This window comes from Pan troglodytes, chromosome 7 (genome assembly GCF_028858775.2).
Source record: "Pan troglodytes isolate AG18354 chromosome 7, NHGRI_mPanTro3-v2.0_pri, whole genome shotgun sequence".
Lineage (NCBI taxonomy): Eukaryota > Metazoa > Chordata > Mammalia > Primates > Hominidae > Pan > Pan troglodytes.
This window is the reverse complement of record NC_072405.2, coordinates 80,186,965-80,207,987: the sequence shown is the minus strand read 5'-3', so window position 1 is coordinate 80,207,987 and position 21,023 is coordinate 80,186,965. Positions and strand designations below refer to the sequence as shown.

General features: G+C 41.8%; 1 protein-coding gene across 10 annotated transcripts in view; it reads left to right on the top strand.

The window, feature by feature from the left end:
* The window catches only part of EYA1 (EYA transcriptional coactivator and phosphatase 1), a 460,645-nt gene that overhangs the window by 99,040 nt on the left and 340,582 nt on the right, over positions 1 to 21,023 (top strand). For 4 of the 10 annotated variants that reach the window (XM_054656819.2, XM_009455494.5, XM_009455493.5 and 1 more), the window contains exon 1: positions 14,102 to 14,200. The exons of 1 other annotated variant lie outside the window; for it this stretch is intronic. The gene's annotated coding sequence lies outside the window, so the exon portion shown is untranslated. Of the gene's footprint in view, positions 1 to 13,621; positions 13,853 to 14,011; positions 14,201 to 21,023 lie in introns of those variants that run through there. 5 more of the 10 variants (XM_054656820.2, XM_054656817.2, XM_016959562.4 and 2 more) reach the window with 3 other exon arrangements.

Genomic DNA, 21,023 nt, shown 5'->3' with positions numbered 1-21,023 from the left:
CTAATCTGATTTATATCTCCAGGAGGTCTGAAAAGAATAAAGTTTTTAAAGGTCCAAAATCTAGAACCTCCTTTTTGAAAGTAAAGGACACTATTGATTTGGGAACATAGCATAAGAGAGAGAAGAGGTGGAAAAGGAATGAGGATGAGGATGTGACTTCTGATTGCTGGTGACATACTTGGGGCTAGCTGATAATACAATGTTTATTTTAGTTGGTTGGATCTTTAGACTTAATTGTTCTGTTCCGTATCTTCAACCCAATTACCATTTGCTAAACTGTAAATTTCCATAAATCAGAGATGTTCCGGGTTCAAACTACATTGCTAGTTTTAGATTCCCAGACCTAATGGCTTTCATGTGCATTTAGGAAAAGGGTATAAGATCTTGAATTGAAGACAGCTTTGGGGGTAGTCACTGTCTGCCGGTACGTGTGCCTGTTACCAAGGTACCCTGGTTCTCCAAGCACCTAAGAATCCCTGACTGCCAGCAGTCTTCACCTGGAATTCACCAGGACTTCACAACCCATGGTAAAAGCACCAGTGTAATCTGGCATCCAAACACGTGGAACCCGGGGTGGAGGAGGGAGTGCTGGCTATGACACATTGCTAAGTACATCTCTTTGAGGAAGTAGTGCATAACCCAGACTTCAAGGGCCATCCAACTGTCAAGGAAAACCCACAAATGCGTTAGAAGGCCAACAGTATACCTGGATCTTCTACATTTAAATGACCTGTGATTTTCATAAGCTAAACTGTATCTTTTAGTGTGCCTTACAGATGATTAAAAATGTGTAGTCATTTTGTAGGAAACAAAAGAGAAAAGTTGAATATACTTGGAGCAAACAAAACACCACTGTTATTTACGAACAAGAGGGCTTATCTTGATATCTGTGATCCATTTAAATATCAGTGCTAGAAATACTGGATATTGAGTATCAAGGTTTTTTTATTAACTATGACTAATAAAATATTTCTTGAAAGGCTCAAAATTTTTAAAAAATTATGCACTATTTTTATTAGAATGTACAGTTTATCACCTATTACTAATACATTCTTACTCTCTAATGCAACAGGAATACATCTGTTTTTAATACTTGCTGTATAGATTCATTAGCCTACCAGTCTTTCTGATGTTTCTGCAGTGGCAGAATAAATATCATAATTAATGCTATTTTTGTGCTTATATATGCCCTTGTTGTACAAGATCAGAGACGTCATTGGGTCTGCTAATGTGACCTTGATTTTTGCCTCAGGTGATTAGTTTAGGAAATGAAGTGTGTCCACTCATTATCCATTGGAGATTGCAAAGATACCACAGACAATCAAAATTATAATTCCAAATGAAAAGAAAGCATGATTCTTTAAAAGTGTTTAGAAGGGTGCACAGCAGGGCATATTTTCTTTCTTACTGGCAAGAGTTTGTAACTGGATATGTTAACATTACTGAGAACATGAAAACATGAAACAAAAGTATTGATTCAAGAATTTACTGAAGAAAAGAATCCAAGTGCACACTGGCTGGTTTTAGTTTATTCTTTTAAAGTACGAGTTACATCAGTTGTTTATGGCAGGCAGGTATAACTTGGCTGGTCCTTCTTGTCATGCATTTTTCAACAAACATGAAAGAAAGTGTTATTTGTATTGCTAAATTTACATTATCTCCTCTTTAATTGCATCAGCTGCTAACTAGATCTAGAAATAATGACATTTAAAGGGAAAATGGCAACCATCTCCAGAAGACTGCATTATAATGGAAGAACCTAATTAATTTAACCTCACAATCCTACATAATGGCTAGCCTTCATCATTTCCACAGATGGAGCTCAGAGGAATTAACAACATCGTGCATCCCCACAGACTCCACAGATTGGCTGGCCAAAGGGAGATTTTTCTTTATGTTCCTTTAATGCACATATTGACAATGTCTGCTTGAAGTATACTAAAAATACAGAGTGTATGGCATTAAGGGGTAAAAATGAAAAACTCATTATTGCAAAAATACTCTGAAAGAGACAAGACATATTCTCTTTGTTAAGAGATGTGAGACCAAGAATTCAATATTACCTGTAAATATTTTTTCAAGTTTAAATTGAGACAGAGAAGGAAAGCAAGGCTTAACCTCAGGAAAATTAGAGATTTGCAGGTGTCTATAACTAGTCTTTGAAAATGTCATTCTTCATTTATTTCTTCCATGAATAATTTGTAATATTTCCCAGAACTTTTGCTAATATAAGAAAATGGAGATATGTGAGGTTTTTGTATTCATGAACAGGTACAATAGGGAACATTTGGAAAAGATAGTTGGATCACCAGATTAGTTTAGCTGCTATGCTATCTCTCTTACAGTAACTATTTCCCGAGGCATTATGTACTGTTCAAAATAATTATCAGTGAAGAGGTCTGGGAGCATCTCTCCCAGTCATTTTTCTTCCAAAGAAATAAAGTTCTATATATTTTTAGTAAACCGTATGTTTGTTACTTCACATTCCTTCATCGTGAGTATAAACATGGATACGTGTTTTTTTAATCACAATGAACAGAGGTAATCTCAGAAAATATTGGCAATAGTCTCTGAAGGAACCCCAATTCGAAGACCCTACTGATAACTTAGATGTATCAGATAAGAAAACAGTTCCTTTAATAGCTTTCCAAGCGGACAGTCATGAAATTGAAATTATTTACTTGGGTCCCATAACGATCATAGAAATAGGGAAAACGACAGCTGCGTAGTGTCACCGGAGAAAGAACGTTGCCGGTATTAACGCAAACGGTCCCGCATTCATTCAATGGCCATGGCATTTCCGTGTGCAAGCTCTGTATTAGGGGCATATTAGGGGCGAGAACTCGCCTTTCTTGAAGGTGCTTACAACGAATGTCGGGTTTTACAAACGTTTTCTGTCAGAGTGGTTTTTTAAGCCGTTGATCGACACCTCCAAAATGTCCCACTTCTTTCTCCACCTCCAGAAAACTACAGCCATCCGCCCTCTGACTTTCTCCAACAGGGCTTTAGGTGGCACATGGCTAACAATTAGCAACCTCCCTAAATGCATTAGCAAAGGTGTTTCTCCAGGAAACGGTAACTGGGCGTCCTTTGCCTCCTGCACAGTCACCTTCCTGATTTCTTGGAAAGAACCCGAGACGGCTAGGACCCGGCTGACCCGTCCGGGCTGGTCGGCCCTTCCTGGCGCCTAGCTTTGTTCTTTCCCCGGACTGTGTCCCACGATTCCCCCAGAGCAGTGGCGGCCCCAGAAATTCTAGGAGGCCTCCGCTAAGGGCAAGAATTGGTTTGGGTCTTACGGCTGGAGGTGGGGGGTCTTGTCTTCAAGCTGAGCTCCACTGCACACTAGCATTTTTACCACTTAGATTGGATGTTCCCGGCGGGCGGCAGGGGGAGGAATGCTAACGCTGGCCCAAGCGACCCTTTAAAGGCTCCACCCCTGCCTTGAAACGGACGGCTTGCACTTGGCCGAGGCTAAGACCGCCAAAAAATGCGGGGATGTCCATAAAGGCGAGAAGAGACTATGCTTTACTTATTGTAATTTTCTGCCCGCGGCCGTTTTTGATAGTAAGGAAATGGTACTGACCACAAAACAGTCTAGAGCTTCGGGATGAAAACGGAGGAGGGGTTGGGATTAGGGCTGGAGACAGTGGATTCTTAGAAATCAGAAAAGAAGGGAGATGAGTTCGGGATTTGTCGCCCGAATCTGTCAGCAAGAGGGCATCTGGGTTTGGGAGTGCTGTGTCCTGGCCTTGCAGCGCGGCACTGGGAGGAAAACACCCCAGCCTGTTGTTACTCCGTACTTGGGTTAGAGGAGATGCACTGGGAATCGGATCCAGAGTCTACGATCCCCTTGCTGGGTGTTCATTCATCGAACACACATTTACTGGTGGGTCGTCCTGCGCCAGGAACTATTTTAGACGCTTGGCATACAGCGATGTCACCGTGGGCAGGTCACTTGACCCCTGGGAATGCTCATTTCTTCAGCAGAACTGCAGGGTTGGACGACTGCAATATCGCTAAGATCCCTTAGGCTGTCAAATATGACACAGGCATGAATGGGTGTGCCCTCTACTGACAGATGAGCCCCCTACTCTCGGCAGTGGGCGGGGAGAAGGACCCGATAGGCCATTTTTCTCTGGTCACTTCTGGGCTGGGGAGATGCTATTGTTCCTCATGCTAAGCCAGCAGAACAGAACTGTGCAGGGGTGCGGAAATCTAACTCATCCTAGTCACAGATGAGGCTCATTTTCCAAAATACTGCGGCAGTCTAGGTGAAAACTCCCTTCGGAAGCTTATCCTGAAGTATCTGACACTCCTTGGTGTCAGAACAGGCCTCCCTTTGCGACAAACGCGCAGCATTAGGGCCCTTTACAGCTAGGCGCCACGGGCCGGGCCCGTCCTCACCCGGCGACTCTTGCTGTGGCCCGGGGTCCCACTCCCGCCTAGCGCTAGAAGGAGAAACCGACGCCAGTCGCTCAGCCGGGGCCACCTCAGTGGCCCGGCCTCCAGCCTGCGCTCCCCCGCGCTGCAGAGCCGATTTTCCTGTCCCTGTCCATCGAAACCTTGTGTGCATCGGTTAGTGCTTCCTGGGCGTTTGCCTCTAGCCGACGCTGACAGTGGAGTGCCAGAAAGAGGGAGAGGACCGCCATGGCTACTCTGCCCCTGGGGTCACCATGCGCTCTCCCCCGGCACCGGCGAGGCGAAACGTTTCGCTAGTCCCCGGGAGGCCCCTCGTCAGGGCAGCAGCATCCCTGCACCCTCTCCGCAGGTGGTCTCCCCGACGCCACAGGTGGCCAGCAGGGCGCGGGTGGGGGCAGGAGCGCCTCTCTCCTGCCCAGGCCTCCCGCTCCTTCTCGGAGCGCTGTGGCGGGGTGGAGAGACAGCCTTCTACAGCTAGTCTAGCTCGGCGCCGTTCCCGTCTGTGGCCTCCTAATCCCACAGCCACAGCGCCTTCCTCTAACCTCCCTCGGTGGGCTTAAAGCCTCCCGTTCCTTCTGTCTCATTCCTTCTGCTCCCTCCCCCCGAAACCCCCAGCTGAGAGCTGGGAACCTGCGCCAGTGACTGCGCGACAGTGTTGACGGGCCGCGGCCACTGAGGAGCTTGGGGGAGAGGCGGGGAAGGGAGGGAGGGGCGGGAGAAGACCGAACCCTGGGAGAGGCCGTGGGTTGGGGCAAACCGATCCTCGAAGGGCTAAGCAGAAGCAGCTGCTAGTAATAGGCGCCGCCGGGAGGCAACGCGTTTCCCCGCCCGGGACGCTCGTGGCTGCCGCGGGCGCGCGGGCGGCGGCGTGGAGAGAGCGAGCGCCCGCAGGAGTGATCCGCCGCTTAGGCGCCCGCTCCACCCGCAGGCCTCATCTGCAGACTTACCAAATCTTGAAGGAACTCAGCAGCCCCAGGGGGCTTTCTTGATTTGCCCTCCTCACCAAGGCATCATAAAATGCCCCTTACATCCACTTCTCCCACTCGAAGGAGCTCTCTCCTTTTCCTTCTTGCATCCGAAGAATGGTGCTAAGTAAGTGTTATTCAAAGCTCCACAAGGACATGGGACGGTGGATATCAGTTGAAGTCCCCTCACCTTTTCACACCCAGCGTCCTTGCAGAGATGGCCACACACTTCCCATGGTTTCCTGAGGTCAACCAGCAAGGACGGGCTTCACTTAGAAGTATCTTTTGGGTTATCTTTTCCCAAGTACTTCCGAGAAGCAAAATAAGGAAATGTCTGCTGCCGTGTGGGAAGCTTAAAATATTAGACAAGTGTTTGTAAATGAAGAATCTGGAAACTTAAGAAAATGTCTGTCTTGTATGGAAATCCACGACAAACCCAAACGGGCTTTTATCTATCATTTTATCTCTCTCTATTATCCACATGAATATAAAAACCCCGTGATTTTAAGAAGCATACGTAAACCACAGGCATTTGGCATTTGCTCTTGTGTTTCATTTCCATACATTCGTGAATTGGCAATTGGCCTTCAAAACCTATACATTTGAAAATATATCCTGAAAAAATAAAGCTTAGCTCAACCTTTCATGCAGTTTTTTTTTTTTTTTTTAATTGGGGAAACGTTTTCTAAAGTCTCCCCCTGGCACCCGGCCCCAGGTAGAGTCCCACTGCTTTCACAGCCTCTGGTTCCACTTCTTCGGTGATATCTAGCAATAAAATCTTTGCGGTGCCCAAATACAGTCAATCTAGAATTTCTGTCTTTGGATGTTTAGATCATGCAAAGTTTTCATTACAATCTTGTTAACAGGTTTTGTTTAATTCAAGACATGTTAGAAAAGAAAAACAAAACACAACATTCTTATTGGGGAATAATTTTTCTTAAATCTTGACTTGATTGAGATATCAGAAGTAGCACTTTATCTTCTCCTTTCCAAAGAAAATTCGTTTTCGATTTTATTTATCAAATTATGCATCTACATTGACAGAAGTTTGTCTTTTCCCTTTATTTACAATAAATTATTTTTAGCCAAAAAAGGCACATTTTGAAGCAAAACAGCTTCCAGAAGCAGTCCACTTTCTTTTATTTATCTGCCTACCTGTTTAGCTACCCAAAACATATCATAAAAGGGTGTTCTTTCATCTTCTCTAATTCCTGAGGGCTTGACTGCTCTCTAAAGGAATGAAATTCGAATGTCCTGTTTGAAGGAGGTGACACATCTCTGTGTCTTAGATTTGGACAAAGAAACTGTTCATAATCTTTGGTAAAATAATCTACAACTACTTAGAAACAGCCTCAGGAACTGCATCTCTCTTTTGAGGTTTCCCAGCAAAAATCCCCACCACATACTGCTTGTACATTTCTATCCATAGACACGTCCCTGTTCAGACCATCACCTTCGCTCTTCCACTTTTATTGGATAAGTGCAGCTGTGAAGAACCAAAAACAATACAGACTGGGAAAGAACAATGGAGATTCTCGAATTCTAAAGCTGTACCATAATTTCCAGTTTCACTTCTCCTCTCTTCCCCGCCTCCCCCAGTCTCCTATCCAATTTGCAGGACCACGTGTGCGGTTCTGCATCCCACAGTCTCTTCTCGAGTTTCTTATACAGTTTTTGTTTTTTTCCTCTCAAGTAGTCAGGGAAAAAAAAATGCCGAGGGGGAAAAAGGCCTGAAATCGAATTGCAGATCCACCAGGCAGAGCTATAGGTCGCGCCTGCACACAGTACCAGTTCCCAGAGTCTCCCAGGACTTCTAGGAGACTGCCTCAAAATACACCAGCGTCCTAGGCTTGAGAAACGAGATAAGCCTTGCCTAAGAAGCTAGATTTCCGTAGAGTGAAGGTGAAATCGACGAGAGAAAACCCTTCTACCTGAGGTGAATTTCGCTTAACTATATGAACTAGGCTCAAGTCGTTTCTTGGTCTTTGGTCATATGATTCCTCCCAAGTCGCCACAGACCTGCGGGCGACCCCAGTCCCTCTCCCTCTTTCTCTCTTTCTCTATCTCTCTCTCTTTCTCTCTCTCTCTCTTTCTCTCTCTCTCTCTCTCTCTCCCCCCAGCTCAATTTTCATATCAAATGAGCCATCCACTTTCGATCCTTGCAACCACATTTGCAGTATTTCTTAACAGTAAACACTGCTTTGTGATGCAAACGATTTGATCAGCATTTCTAGCTCACAATTAATTTTCTACATGCGTTTATATCCCCCTGTATCCGGCCTCACTGGCAATCCGCTTCCAACAGCACAGAGTACAGGTAAACAAATGCACGCCACGTTTTGCCTCCGTGGATATCATTGCATCTGCTTGCATGTAAGAATTATCCGAGTTGCTGCGACACGACCCAGACCTATTAAATTAGTGACTTGAGACTGCTAAGAAGTTATACATAACTTCAAAGATTAAAAATTGTTATAAGGGATCACACTGCAATGACCAAAGGGTTCATATGTTTTCTTGTTTACGTATGCGTGTGAATGAGTAACTGGTTTTTACTCCAACAAACATATTGTCCCAGCTGATCAGTAGTTTTCCTTAGCTGTTATTTGAGTTCTCCTTTTGCATATATACATTCTATGATTTTAAGGGAAGTATCTACATTATGTTAGATTTAGGTAAAATTTGGGCTAGCCATTTACCTCATTATCTTCAGCAAATTAAGTGAAATCCTGGGACAAATATTTCAGAATAAAATGGCCAATAGTTGTTAGTATTCTGTGCATTCTGAAAAATAAATGATAAAATTTATCCTTTGGAGTCCCTCCTTTCAAACTCACCATAAACATATGGTTTTGAGTTATGATTCAGTTTATACACACATTTAATATCATGTAAGAGCACTGGTTTTAACTGATGCTATAAAGCAATTTTCAGTTTTGTTTCTTAAAGGATAGGTTAAAAATAATACATTTATTTGATAAAATAGAATATCTTAGCCAAACAATACACACAAACAAAATATCTCTGTTAGGAGAGAAACCACATGGAGGCAAGGAATAAACAAACAAACAAAAAAAAGCAGACAAGAAAACAAAACAAGTCAACCCCAATCAGCAATTCAGCTCTCTATCTGACAAATACTCAAGGATGCTTAGATTTTCATTACCCAAAATAGCTTTTCAGTGCCTCTTGTTATATGTTAAGAAGTAAAGACAATTACCATGTTGGAAACTTTATTTTCCTCACTCTAAATATTTTATACTTATCAAACAAACAATGTATTGTATTGTTTGCTTTCCTCTTTCCACTACTCCTTTGGCACTAATTTTGGCACATTGGTGGTGCTTGGTTTGGCATACAAGGCAAGGAAGTCTGAAAATTATTTTTACTGCTACCTCTAGGACTATTCTTCAGGTTTATTGTTGGCTAAAGGAGAGCTGCTTGTTTCGTCTCAATGGGCCTCCATCCAGTCTATGTTTTTATAAAATAAAACCTTTAATGTTACATCTTTTTGATGAATCCAAGCTTTCATATCCTGGCCTCTGTGAAATAAGGGTATACCTGTTTAGTTTTGTTTTTGCATGATGATAGAACTCACAGAATGAAATAGATTTTCTTTTTAAAAAGTTTAACAGTAATTTACAACTGTAAACCAAAGTCAACAAAAGTACTATCAGCTATCGGCCAAAAGCATGGTCAGGAAATAGCAAATGAGATTGAACCTAGATAAGTGCAAGTAGTATGTCTAGGGAAATATAATCTAAAAGTCATAAACTTGAGGTCCACTCTTCATGAGTCAAACTTTGAAGCATTTCCGTTCTGCTGGCCATTGGGGTTTACTTGTGGAGCATGCAGTTCTGTTCTAAACCATACGGGAAGAACAAAATGATGAATATTATTTTTAAAATTCACCTGCAATTTTATTCTTGAAGAAAAAGGTGCTATTTTAAAAATTCCCTACTTGTGAGAAAAATAATAAATCTGATGTTTGTTTGTCATATGATATAGAGAGTTTAAAACAACAATCAGCCATTGCCTTTTCCAGGGGGAGGGGGAGAACATGTGACTGACACATTGAGTAATCATATTCCCCAAAAGCACTTGCTAAATATCATCTCTTTGTAAACGTCAGCTCACAAATGGATATGGCAATAAGTAGAATAATCTGGATAAAAGTAAATTGAAAGTTTAGGAAAGCTCCACCTATAACAGTTGACAACATAAAGCATATATACAGACATATATATGTATGACAACAAAAACATATAGACATGTATGTATACATATTATGTCAAGAGAAAAAAGTGATAAAATAAAAATTAGATAAATTAAGTTAAACATGCAGAAACACTTTATTTCAATAACTTTGATTCACTAAAAGGAAATGTTCAACAGGACAGGTTTTCCTTTTTAATTAATTAAATATACAGTAAAGTTTAGCATAGTAATTATTTATGAGACATAGGTAAAACATTATTTGAAAATTAACCTTAAGTCTTTGCTTTAGTAGAAATCTGGTCAAGAATCCTAGTGTTGCATTCCTCACTTGGTCTCCTAAGCTGACAGTGAATAAAGATAAAAGTAAGCTTGTTCCCTTCATCCCAGATTCTTTCACTGCCTACCTCCCAAACCCCTGGTATAATTAAAGAATCTGGTGATGTCCTTTAGAAGTCTTGATGGGGAAATTTACTTCCTAATGTTAGCCAACAATAGCTTGTTTAGAAAACCAGTCCTAATGTAATAAGAAATTGGCTGGAAAACTCACAATTTATGGCTCATGTAATATAAACCTATCTAGTGAGTAAACTTCTCCCTAGGTTAGTTCATACATGTTTTAGGGGATCAATGTGCATATAAATTAATTTGCAGATTACAGGATATTCCAGTAGATTAAAGAGTGCATGTACTTATATAAAGGTCCTAGAGCTTAGAGATTGTATCTTTAGTCTTAGTATAACTTTTGTTGGTATTATTATTCTAGTGCCTTCAACTAATGCTCCCTAGACTGAAGAGATGCACTTTATATTGAAAGAGTTAACATAATCCCTCACCATAATAAGTGATTTAGTTTAGTGAAAGTAAAAAGCCCAGTATTGGAAACAAATGATTCATCCATTCAACGTTTCTTTAAATTGTTTCTGTATATAAGAAAATTCCTAACTCACACCTGGGGAGTTGGCTTCCCTCTAAGCTGTTCCCACATGGTCCAGTCTTCTCTCATTGATGCTCAGGAATAGATCTTGATCTCAGTTAAAGGGTTGGATCTTCATTCTCCTTCTTAAGAATAACTAATTTTAGGTGTATTTGGAAGTTTTTCTATAGGAAAATACATTGCTAAACTAAATAATGAAGAAATTTTCAAAGTGTGTGTGTGTGTGTGTGTGTGTGAGACAATGAGACAGAGAGAAAGAGAGAATTTCTTTTGAATCAGGACTGGTCACAACATACCTAACCTGTCAGTGTAGGCAGAATATAAATGTTCAAAGAACTAGAAACTCTTGTTGATTTTTGTCCTTTGCCTTTCGTAGATCTGTGTTTGAGAATATGAATAGAACCTGAGTTTAAATGCACATTTCTATCACATGTGTTCTGCGTTTATGCCATAAGCCAGCATATAACTCTATACTTCAGCAATTTTTGTGCCTTCTTATGAAAAAAACCATTGTCATGTCTTTATGGTACATAATTTAGGTTAGGATAGCAGTTAGGATTAACATGTTATAATATGTAAACAGCTGAATGTTCTAAGTCCAATATAAACTAACAGATACATAATTGACTCCTTATGGCATATTCTAGTTATTCATGGAAATTCTACAGATAAATATATCTATATCTATGTCTATATCAAGATATGTATGTAAACTCAAATATAACCTCAGATGGATAATTATATGTTCTAGCCTGTTTTGGCTTGGTGGTGCAAAGGACATTTAAATTTGTATTAAACATTTTATTCATACTTGTATTCATCTAAAATTTAAAAATGAAGTATACTTTAATAAAAAATAAACCCACCTCTGGTGGTATAACTCATTTGCAGGTGGTGACCCTACACCCAGGCAGGACTGTAAATCCACGCTGTTTGCCTGTGACTGATTTGGGATTTGGATTTCTGATCTGGCTGAGTGATGTGTAAAAACCTCAAGTAGTCAACAGCTCCCTGTTGGCTATGCATCTGAGGGGCTCAAGAGCATTGTTTATTCCAGCAAGTGTCTGGAATACATTATACTGGATGAATTGGCTCCTGCTACTCCCGTTTTGGAGAATATGAAGAATTTTATACTGTGCTAAAATAAATGTACTTTGTGCAAATAACTTTCCTAAATAAAAAATTTTGAATATGACTCTATCTTCTGAATCCACTACTGCCAATATTTTTAACATATGGCCTTTCTGAAAGAGTAGTGATGAAATAATTCTCCACACCTTCAAATTCAGAAACTGGTTCAACATTTAGATCGGTTTTTATCCAAGGCCATATGAAAGTGGGTTTCCCTAAAAAAATAAAATGGTCAGATATTTGGGTTGAGAACTGTTCTCTCAAACTTTAAGAATACTAGGATAAAGTATCAAAATAATTCTTCTATTAATACATAAAAATTTTAGGTGATATGTTACTTCTGAACTATATAAATTGATTTTTAAAATATGATTTTCAAATAGATAGTATGCCTGCCATCTTTGACATGAGAAACTTTCATTGCCTTTGGTAAGTTCTTAGCAAATACTTATATCTGGTAGCTTTGGGTTATTTTTTCTCCCCTCCTCCCTCAAATAAAATTTTTGATCACCTAATCTTTAAGTCTCTGGATTTGCTTTTTTATGTTATAGTAATTCTTTATGAATAGGTAGAAAGCATAGGTAGTAGTTTCCTTTTCAAAAAGGAAAAGCCATCCTCATCAATTGGGTAATTTAACTAACATTTCTATTTGGGCAAGGTATTGGGGTTTTATTGGGTTAACAGTTTATTGATGCATTGATTTCTACATGAAGTCTCCCTCACCCAATATACATGGTTTATTTTGGAAAGTTTCTGTGTCTGAAAACATAAAAATATCCAACAGTTAAGGACCAAAAAAAATCAGTCTTTGTGTAGATTTCTGATTATTTCCTATGTGTTGGTCTTATCACAGAATCTATAATCTGTGGCCTTTGAAGGTGAAGGATTAGATCTCATTGTTCTGACTCTTCATGGCATCTAGCACAAGTCAACAAATACTCAATGACTGACAGAAACAATAGTAAAGTGTGTGAATCTAGACAATTTTGAAAGAGTATGTACAATAATACCTGCATTCATGCTATGCTTTCTACTTTCTAAGGCCCTTTTGCTTACATGATCTCATTGGATGTGAACAATTGAGTGGGGGATGGGGAAGGGATTTCATCTGAGGGAGAGAAGAGCCAACATTCTGATGCTCACTGAGAAGTGATGAGTCCTTATAAGAGCAAATCATCAAGGTATTTGCATATCTTTCACTGCTCCTGATTGGATTCCCCAATCAAGTAAGAGGAAGTTCCTGGAGAAGGAACATCTCAGATTACCGGCTTGTAATGGATGCTTCATCCAATGCTGAAATACTTTGCAGGTCGAATCAAGGTTCTCTAGCTCCCCTTAAGTTACAGAGACAAGGGAATTTTGGGGTTACAGAAACTTCCCCCTACCAGCTCAAAGCGTCCCTTGGTGCAAAGAAAGGCAAAAAGTTTAGAAGAAAGGACAGTGGGTTAGGCCTGGGCATTTAGTCAAGGCTCCCCTGCCCGACTTTGGGGTAATCCTTTTACCATTCTTGGCCTCAGTTACGCTATCTGTAAGAAGTTAGAATACATACCTTTAAGATCACTTCTAAAGGTATTTGAATCCCAGATGTTTTAATAAGTTTCAGGCTGACTGAATATTCCTTTACATCCAACCTACAGCCCCTCGCCCCAAATCACCAAATCACTCCACCCATCCTCCCCTTCAGGACCTCCCCATGCACACCTAGCTTCCTCGCGGTGACAGAACTAACCCACCACCCCCTCCTGTTTCTGAGGCCTCTCCGTAGAAAACGCTGCAGGGGCCAGGCGTCCGAGACACCCCGCGGGGCAGTGGGCACCAGGCCCAGGCTCCGGCTGCAGAGCGGAGGGGCGTCGGGCCCAGGAAAGGGGCTGTGGGTGGGGGTACGGGGGAGACCCGAGGGGTGCTGGGAAGAGGGCTCCCCTCTCCAGCGCCAGCCCTGGTGTCGCTGTGCACTCGGAGCCGCGCGAAGGGCGCCCCTCGACCCGGAGGCACAGGAGCGTTTAGAGAGGAAAGAAAGAAAAAGCCACCGCTGGCTCGAATTTCTGGAAGCCCGAGCCGGGTTTTTTGCCCTAAACACCAAGGCAGAACCCCTCTTAGCGCTGCCCCGGCCTCTCTGTTACCCATTTTCGGTTTGCTTTTGGAAGAACCGGTTCCTCAGCCCCCCGTCGCCGCAGTTGTGACACAAGTAAGTGCAGCCGCGCTGCCCGGGGCCCGCCAGGGTCCCCCGCGCCCGCTCCCCACCGTGGCCCGCGGCGGCCGCGCTCCCGCCCCGCCCCGCTCGGCCGCCCCGCCGGCTTCTGCCTCCAGTTGGGTTGCGGTGACGAGGAGACGTTGTTGTGAAACTAAATCTGACCCTGAGTTCCCAGGCGGCGGCCGAGAGCCCGCGGCTGCTGACGCCCTCGGCCCCACCCCGGGGCAGGAGGGCGGCGATCGGCGCCCGGGAAGCGGCTGAGGGGCGCCGCGACTCTCAGCGAGCGCCGCCCGAGCCCCAGCCCGCCCGGGCAGCCTCCGAGGCCTAGGGCGCCGCCGCCAGGTACGCGAAGTCACCTGGAAGGGAGCTGGGCGCGCGCAATAATGGGGCCTTGAGCCGTGGCCGGCAGGGGAGAGGTGCAGCCGCCCAAGGCCCGTGGCGTCGGGCGCTGCACGTGGAGCGATGTGTCAAAGGCCGGTTTGTTTTCCTTCGGGGAGGTGGTAACTGATTGGGACGTCGGGGGACGGAGGGGAGGGTCCTCTTGGCCTGATATGATGTTGTGATTGCCATCTTAGACATGTGCGTGAGCTCGAAGCTCCAGTAATGGGAAACATCTGGAGGGCAGCCCAGGCAGGCAGATACTTAGTTTTAGCGCTTTCTGGCCCAGGCCTTTCCTTTGGCCAAAAGTGGTTTGATTGGTCCAAGTCAAAGAGGCGAGTTAAAAGAAGTAGAGGTGAATTGGAGGGGTCTGCTTTCGGAGAATTATCATTTCTGTGAATAATTAGGAAAGCAAAGAAAAATAAACAAGATCTCTGCTTTTATGAGCGTTGGGGACGGGTGGGTGGGAATAATGCCCACTGTGTAAACACTTTTCATTGTTTTCTTTATGGTAATTAAGGCCCACCAGACTTTTGTTGTTGTGGTAGCAAGACTGACTAATGCTAGGTAGGTAAATCATCTCATAAAAGTGAAGGCTTCTTTAAAAAATTCCAGTGGGAGAGTGACTGAAATGTGTCATGAAGTGTGAATTGATTATATATTCAAAAGAATCGGGCCAGGCGCTGTGGCTCACGCTTGTAATCCAGCACTGTGGGAGGCCCAGGAGGGCAGACTGCCTGAGATCAGGAGTTTGAGACCAGTCTGGCCAACATGGTGAAGCCCCGTCTCTACTAAAAATACACAAAAATTAGCCAGGCGTGGTGGCGGGCGCCTGTAATCCCAGCTACTCGGGAGGCTGAGGCAGGGGAATTGTCTGAACCAGGGAGGTTGGAGGTTGCAGTGAGCCGAGATTGCGCCACTGCAGTCTAGCCTGGGCGACAGAGCGTTCAAAAAAAAAAAAAAAAAAAAAAAAAAAAAAAAAAAAAGAATCAGTAGAAAGTGTCTACTAAGCACAGAGGATCCTGGCTATGAGTGCAAAGTGCAGGAATAATGTAACAGCAGGATGTCCATGTTGGTCAATGAAGGCATTCTTCCATTTTGTTCAGAGACACCAACACCTTCAATGTCCTGGGTCTCTCCTTTGAGTTGTTCATTCAGCTACTATTGGAAAATGTGCATTGTACCAGACATTTTGTTACATGGATAAAAATTGTTTCTGCATTGAAAGAGCAAGCAGTCTGGTGGACAATTGTGATCCAATGTGACTGGTACTCGGATGGGGAAAAAAATAGGTGTGCAAGGCTTCCTGGCGGAGTGGCCTGAATGAGACTTGGAGACCATGTAGGACTCTGGGTGGAAGGGGCATTGGCCAGGTGGAGAGTTGTTGGCACTAGGGGCATCTGGAGTGGTCTGGGGTAGCTGCAGGTGAGCAGGAGAGACCTAGGGTAGACACTGATGTGCTGGGATGGTATCTGGGGCTAGATTTGAACAGGGATGGATGTCAGACAAAATGAAACTAAATTAGACCTGTTCCTTGATCAAGAGAGAGCACAGTGTAACTTGTGTCACCATTTGGAATTTGTGAAGGCCTTGGAGAGAAAGCAGAGAGAAGTGCGAATTAAGATAGGGAAAAAAGGCCGGGCGCAGTGGCTCACGCCTGTAATCCCATCACTTTGGGAGGCGGAGGTGGGTGGATTACGAGGTCAGGAGATCGAGACCATCCTGGCTAATGGGTGAAACCCTGCCACTACTAAAAATACAAAAAATTAGCTGGGCGTGGTGGTGGGCACCTATAATCCCAGCTACTTGGGAGGCTGAGGCAGGAGAATGGCGTGAACCGGGGAGGCAGAGCTTGCAGTGAGCCGAGATCGCCCCACTGCACTCCAGCCTGGGCGACAGAGAGAGACTCCATCTCAAAAAAAAAAAAAAAAAAAAAAAGGAACAAAATAAGAACGATGAAAAAAATCTAATAGTGGAGCTATTTAGCCTATAAAAAAGTCGAGATGTATACAAAAGATAGAGAGAGAGGTGTTACAATAACAGTATTGATTTACTAATTGTTATCTTAGTAACCTGAAATGCAATGCCTGAAAGTGTCTAATTTTTCTTAGAAAATTGACTTACGTGATCTAGCTGTTTCTTTTTGGATATAAAAAGTAGACAACTGAGTATATTGCATTATGGTTTTATGACCTTTTATCCTTTATGAAGTGCTTATACACTCACAGTTATTTATTGAGCATGTACTATGTGTAGGGTGCATCATCAGTATTTTCCATCCTATTAGATGGCATTAATGCCATTGTACTGATGAAAAAGCAGGTTCAGACTGGTTAATATTTCCAAGATTATAGAGTTGATAAGTGCCAGAGTTACAGACTCAAATCCCTACCCTCCTGCACTGAGTTTTCAGTCTACCCTTTTACTCATCCAGACTGGCTCTGCTTTTAGCTTTCTCCCATTCATCATTTCCATCTGTGACTTGAAAGAAGAAAGCTAAAGTGATGATTTTTAGGTTGGCATATTACACAAGGCTGGAATGGATATCCCTGTCATTGGCTCATGGAATCATGAGTCAAAGAGAATCTGAGTGAGCCTGAATGATAGGCAGAAACTAGCAAGATGAGAATTTCACAGAAATGAATCAGTTTCCCAAATATAGAACAGCAGAATTACGACTTGAAAACAGGCCATTTGCAGAAGAATTTGAATATCCCTAAGCTCAGTAAGTGCCAATGGTGTTCAGATCCAGGGGTCATTGACCAACAGGTAGGTCCTTTGGAGGGGGATCAGAAAGTTAAGTAAGTAACTCATTTAAAAAAGATGTACAGTCAGGTTTCAATCCTAGAGAGCAGATCCTTTAGGAAAGATTGTAATCTTCAAATATTTCAAGGATCATTTTGTATAGGAGGATGTTGAAATATTGTGTTGGTGCAGAAGAAAAATTGACCTTAGAGAAGAGGGCTTTGATGATTCTATTTCAGCTTAGTATAAGGAAAAGCCTCCTAAAGACTAAACTTTCCAGTGCTGGACTACGTGGCTTAACAAACTTGTCCAGAGCTGGAAGGTTAGTCTTTCAGAAGCTTTCAGGAGGTGAGTTTCTGTTCCCAGAAGTATTCATGCAGAAGCAGATTGGCTATCTGCCAAGGATGTTTCAGATGATTCCTGCCCTAGATAGAAATTTGAATTCCCTGACTTCCTTCTGTGACCCCATCACAACATCCTTTGCCATGTATATTTCTATCACCTTATACCACCTATTAACTCTTTTCTCATAGTATTGAGGGGAGACCGATTTCTTGAACCTTTCTAGCTTTGCTCTAATATGAGTTGCCCTTTGGTTTTAAGGAAAGGAAAGAGTGAAAGTCAAAGAAACCCTGAGTCAGTGCCTCTTTTCTGACAGCTTAATGATTTCTCCATTACTGTCTTTTTATTTTTCTTTTTTTGGCCCCTGAGACTGCAGTCCTGCAGTCTGATTCCATCAGGCAATCCTTACTCTGGTCAAGAAGCAATGAAAAGTAAGAGTCAGCATCCAGGAAATGAGGGAACTGCTTTGCTAAACTTGAGTTGTGGTTGTCACAGGTTGGAGATGGGTGTTGGAGTAGAGCAGGAGGGCATTTATTTTCTCATTCCTGATTAAATACTAAAAAAATTAATGCTGTGGGATCATATCAATTACTGACATATCAATTGAATCTTAATATTAAAGAACATTATATGTTTCCTAATCCTCATCTCTTAAAGCAAGGATATGTTTTTCAGCCGCTTCTTCATTTCTACACCTAAAAATGAATATTGTTGGATGTTGAACTATATAATTTACTCAAGTAGGAATAAATCTCACCTGCATTTGAGAGGGATATTGGTGGATAAACAGCTAAAAAAAGATCAGCACTAACATCATGTTTAATTTAGAGGGGCAAAGGCTAGATATTATACCCAGTGAAGAAGGCAGTCACCATCTATCAGAAACTAAACTATAGTTTCTTACCTCCTTGATGGTACGGGGGAAAAATTGTTGATAATTTTAGGAATGTAAGTCGTGGCATATTTTTAAAACTCAACTTTGTTAAGCTTACAGCTCAATGAATTTTGACAATCATGTACACCCATGTAAACACTACCCTTGAGATACAGTACACTTTCAATACCCCAAAAAGTTCCCTCAGGCCACTCTGCAGTTCATCACCCCCTAACCTCTGCTCCAGGTAACCACTGTTTGCTTTCCATCATGGACAAGTTGTTGTGGTATATTTTTAACATATTAGGAGGTGTTTGGTGGTAGATCTTTCTAGATAAAAGTAAAGGATAAATGTAAAACCCAAAACTATAAAAACCCTGGAAGACAACCTAGGCAACACCATTCTGGACATATGAAGGGGCAAAGATTTCATGAGGAAGACACCAAAAGCAATTGCAACAAAAGCAACAAGTGGGATCTAGAGAGCTTCTGCACAGCAAAGGAAACTGTCAACAGAGTGAACAGACAATCTACAGAATGGGAAAAAAATGTCTGCAAACTATGAATCTGACAAAAGTCTAATATCCAGCATCTATAAGGAACTTAAACAAATTTACAAGAAAAAAAGCCCCATTAAAAAGTGGGCAAAGGACATGAACAGACACTTTCCAAAGACATACATGTGGCCAAAAATCATATGAAGAAAAGCTCAACATCATTGATAATTAGAGAAATGCAAATCAAAACCACAATGAGATACCATCTCATACCAGTCAGACGGTTATTATTAAAAAGTCAGAAAATAACGAATGCTGGTGAGGTTGCAGAGAAAAAGGAATGCTTATACTCTGTAGGTGGGAATATAAATGAGTTCAACCATTGTGGAAGACAGTGTGGCAATTCCTCAAAGACTGAAAAACAGAAATACCATTTGACCCAGGAATCCCATTACTGGGAATATACCCAAAAGAATGTAAATCCTTCTATTTTAAAGACACATGCACGTGTATGTTCAGTGCAGCACTATTTACAATAGCAAAGACATGGAATCAACATAAATGCGCATCAGTGGTAGACTGGATAAAGAAAATGTGATACATATACACCTGGGAATACTATGCAGCCAAGAAAAGAATAACGTCACATCCTTTGCAAGAACATGGATGGAGCTGGAGGCCATTATACTTAGCAAACTAAGGCAGAAACAGAAAACCAAATAGTGCATGTTCTCACTTGTAAGTGGGTGCTGAATGATAAGAACACATGGATACATAAAGGGGAACAACACACCCTGGAGTCTATTGGAGGGTGAAGGGTGGTAGGAGAGAGAAGATCAGGAAAAATGACTGATGGGTACTAGGCTTAATACCTAGGTGATGAAATAAGTACAACAAACCCCCATGACACAGATTTACCTATATAACAAACCTGCACATATAGCCCTAAATTTAAAGTTTAAAAAAGTAAAGGAGTAGATATTTTGTATCTCTTCTCCTTTTGAATAAAGTAAGAAAATTCATCATTTAGGTGTAGTCATTAATTTGGGCAGCAAAAATAATAACTGAGTGGAGCCAGTTTTGTTTGCTGCCAGTTGTTTGCAGCTTGTTATTTTAAAACTGATCCTGTAGACTTAGTAGGCTGAGAAGCTGTTTCTGTGATATATTGTATCAAAACAACGTTTGAAGAAGACTAGCAATGCCCTAAATTCAGTGGATGCAGCAGAATCAATATATCACCCTAGTAAAATTGCAAAGCTTCTTATGTGCAATTAGATTATGTTTTAAATGATTTTCTTTTGATTGCCTGAATTTCCTCATTACAAACAGGCTTTATAGGACTGTGGTTCTCAAGCTGTGTACATACCACTTTCTCAAATCCCTTATGGTTGTGCCATCAATCATAATCAATTGTCACTTATTTAGAGTTTTCTTAATGTTGTTCACATAGTAAGTACTATATTAAAATAATTTGTAGGTTTAATGTTCTTGAAAATATAGTTTGAATTCAATTTTCCTTTCCAAATAAGCATGTCATCATTCTAATTAGCATCAGTTCATTTGACTTTCTACTTGCCTTGCATTTTTCATCTGAAGTTAGAAGGAAGTCACATATGGTAGAAGCAGAAATTTGATCATATTTACTTTGATGCCTGTCTATTCTTTATAAACAGGCTTCATCCTTAAAACTTTAAATCAGCAGTACCAGTAAATGAGTGGAAAACCTATAAAAAGGTATTGGTGTATACATTTACTTCTATAGAAACCACATCTACAACTAAGACTTTCACCAAGGTAGAGACCAACATGTTTTTCATTAACATCTTCAGTGGTTGGGATATACCCCTTTTCACTGTTTGAAAGACTGATGAGTATATGGTTTCTGAGTCTGACTCATCTGAGTATACCCAATCTCTGTTTCTTTGATATAACCAAATTCCTTAGGAAGGCAAAGAAAGCACAGAAGAGGTGACAGACATGGCACCTTGTGGCTTCTGGAGCCATGAAGTAGTGAGTTGAGTAGGGCTCTGGAGGTCATTTATCCAACGGTTCATTTCACTGCAGGCTTCTGTTTGTAAATTTTCTTAGAAACCCCTTGATTTGATATGTTTATTCAATCTGTAGTTGTAGTCTTCTGGGGACTTATTTCAGAATAGCCCTTTTCTTTTCTGTAAAGCAATGTTCAGCCACTAGTTTCCTTCTGCTTCTCAGGAATGTTAGAAAACTCAACACTTGGTGAGAAGGCAAAGAGTAAAGTGATGGTGTGTTGTAATGAAAATATTCTTTCATCCAAGGAGCCACAAGTTATTTCCAGTATCTGATGGGTCTC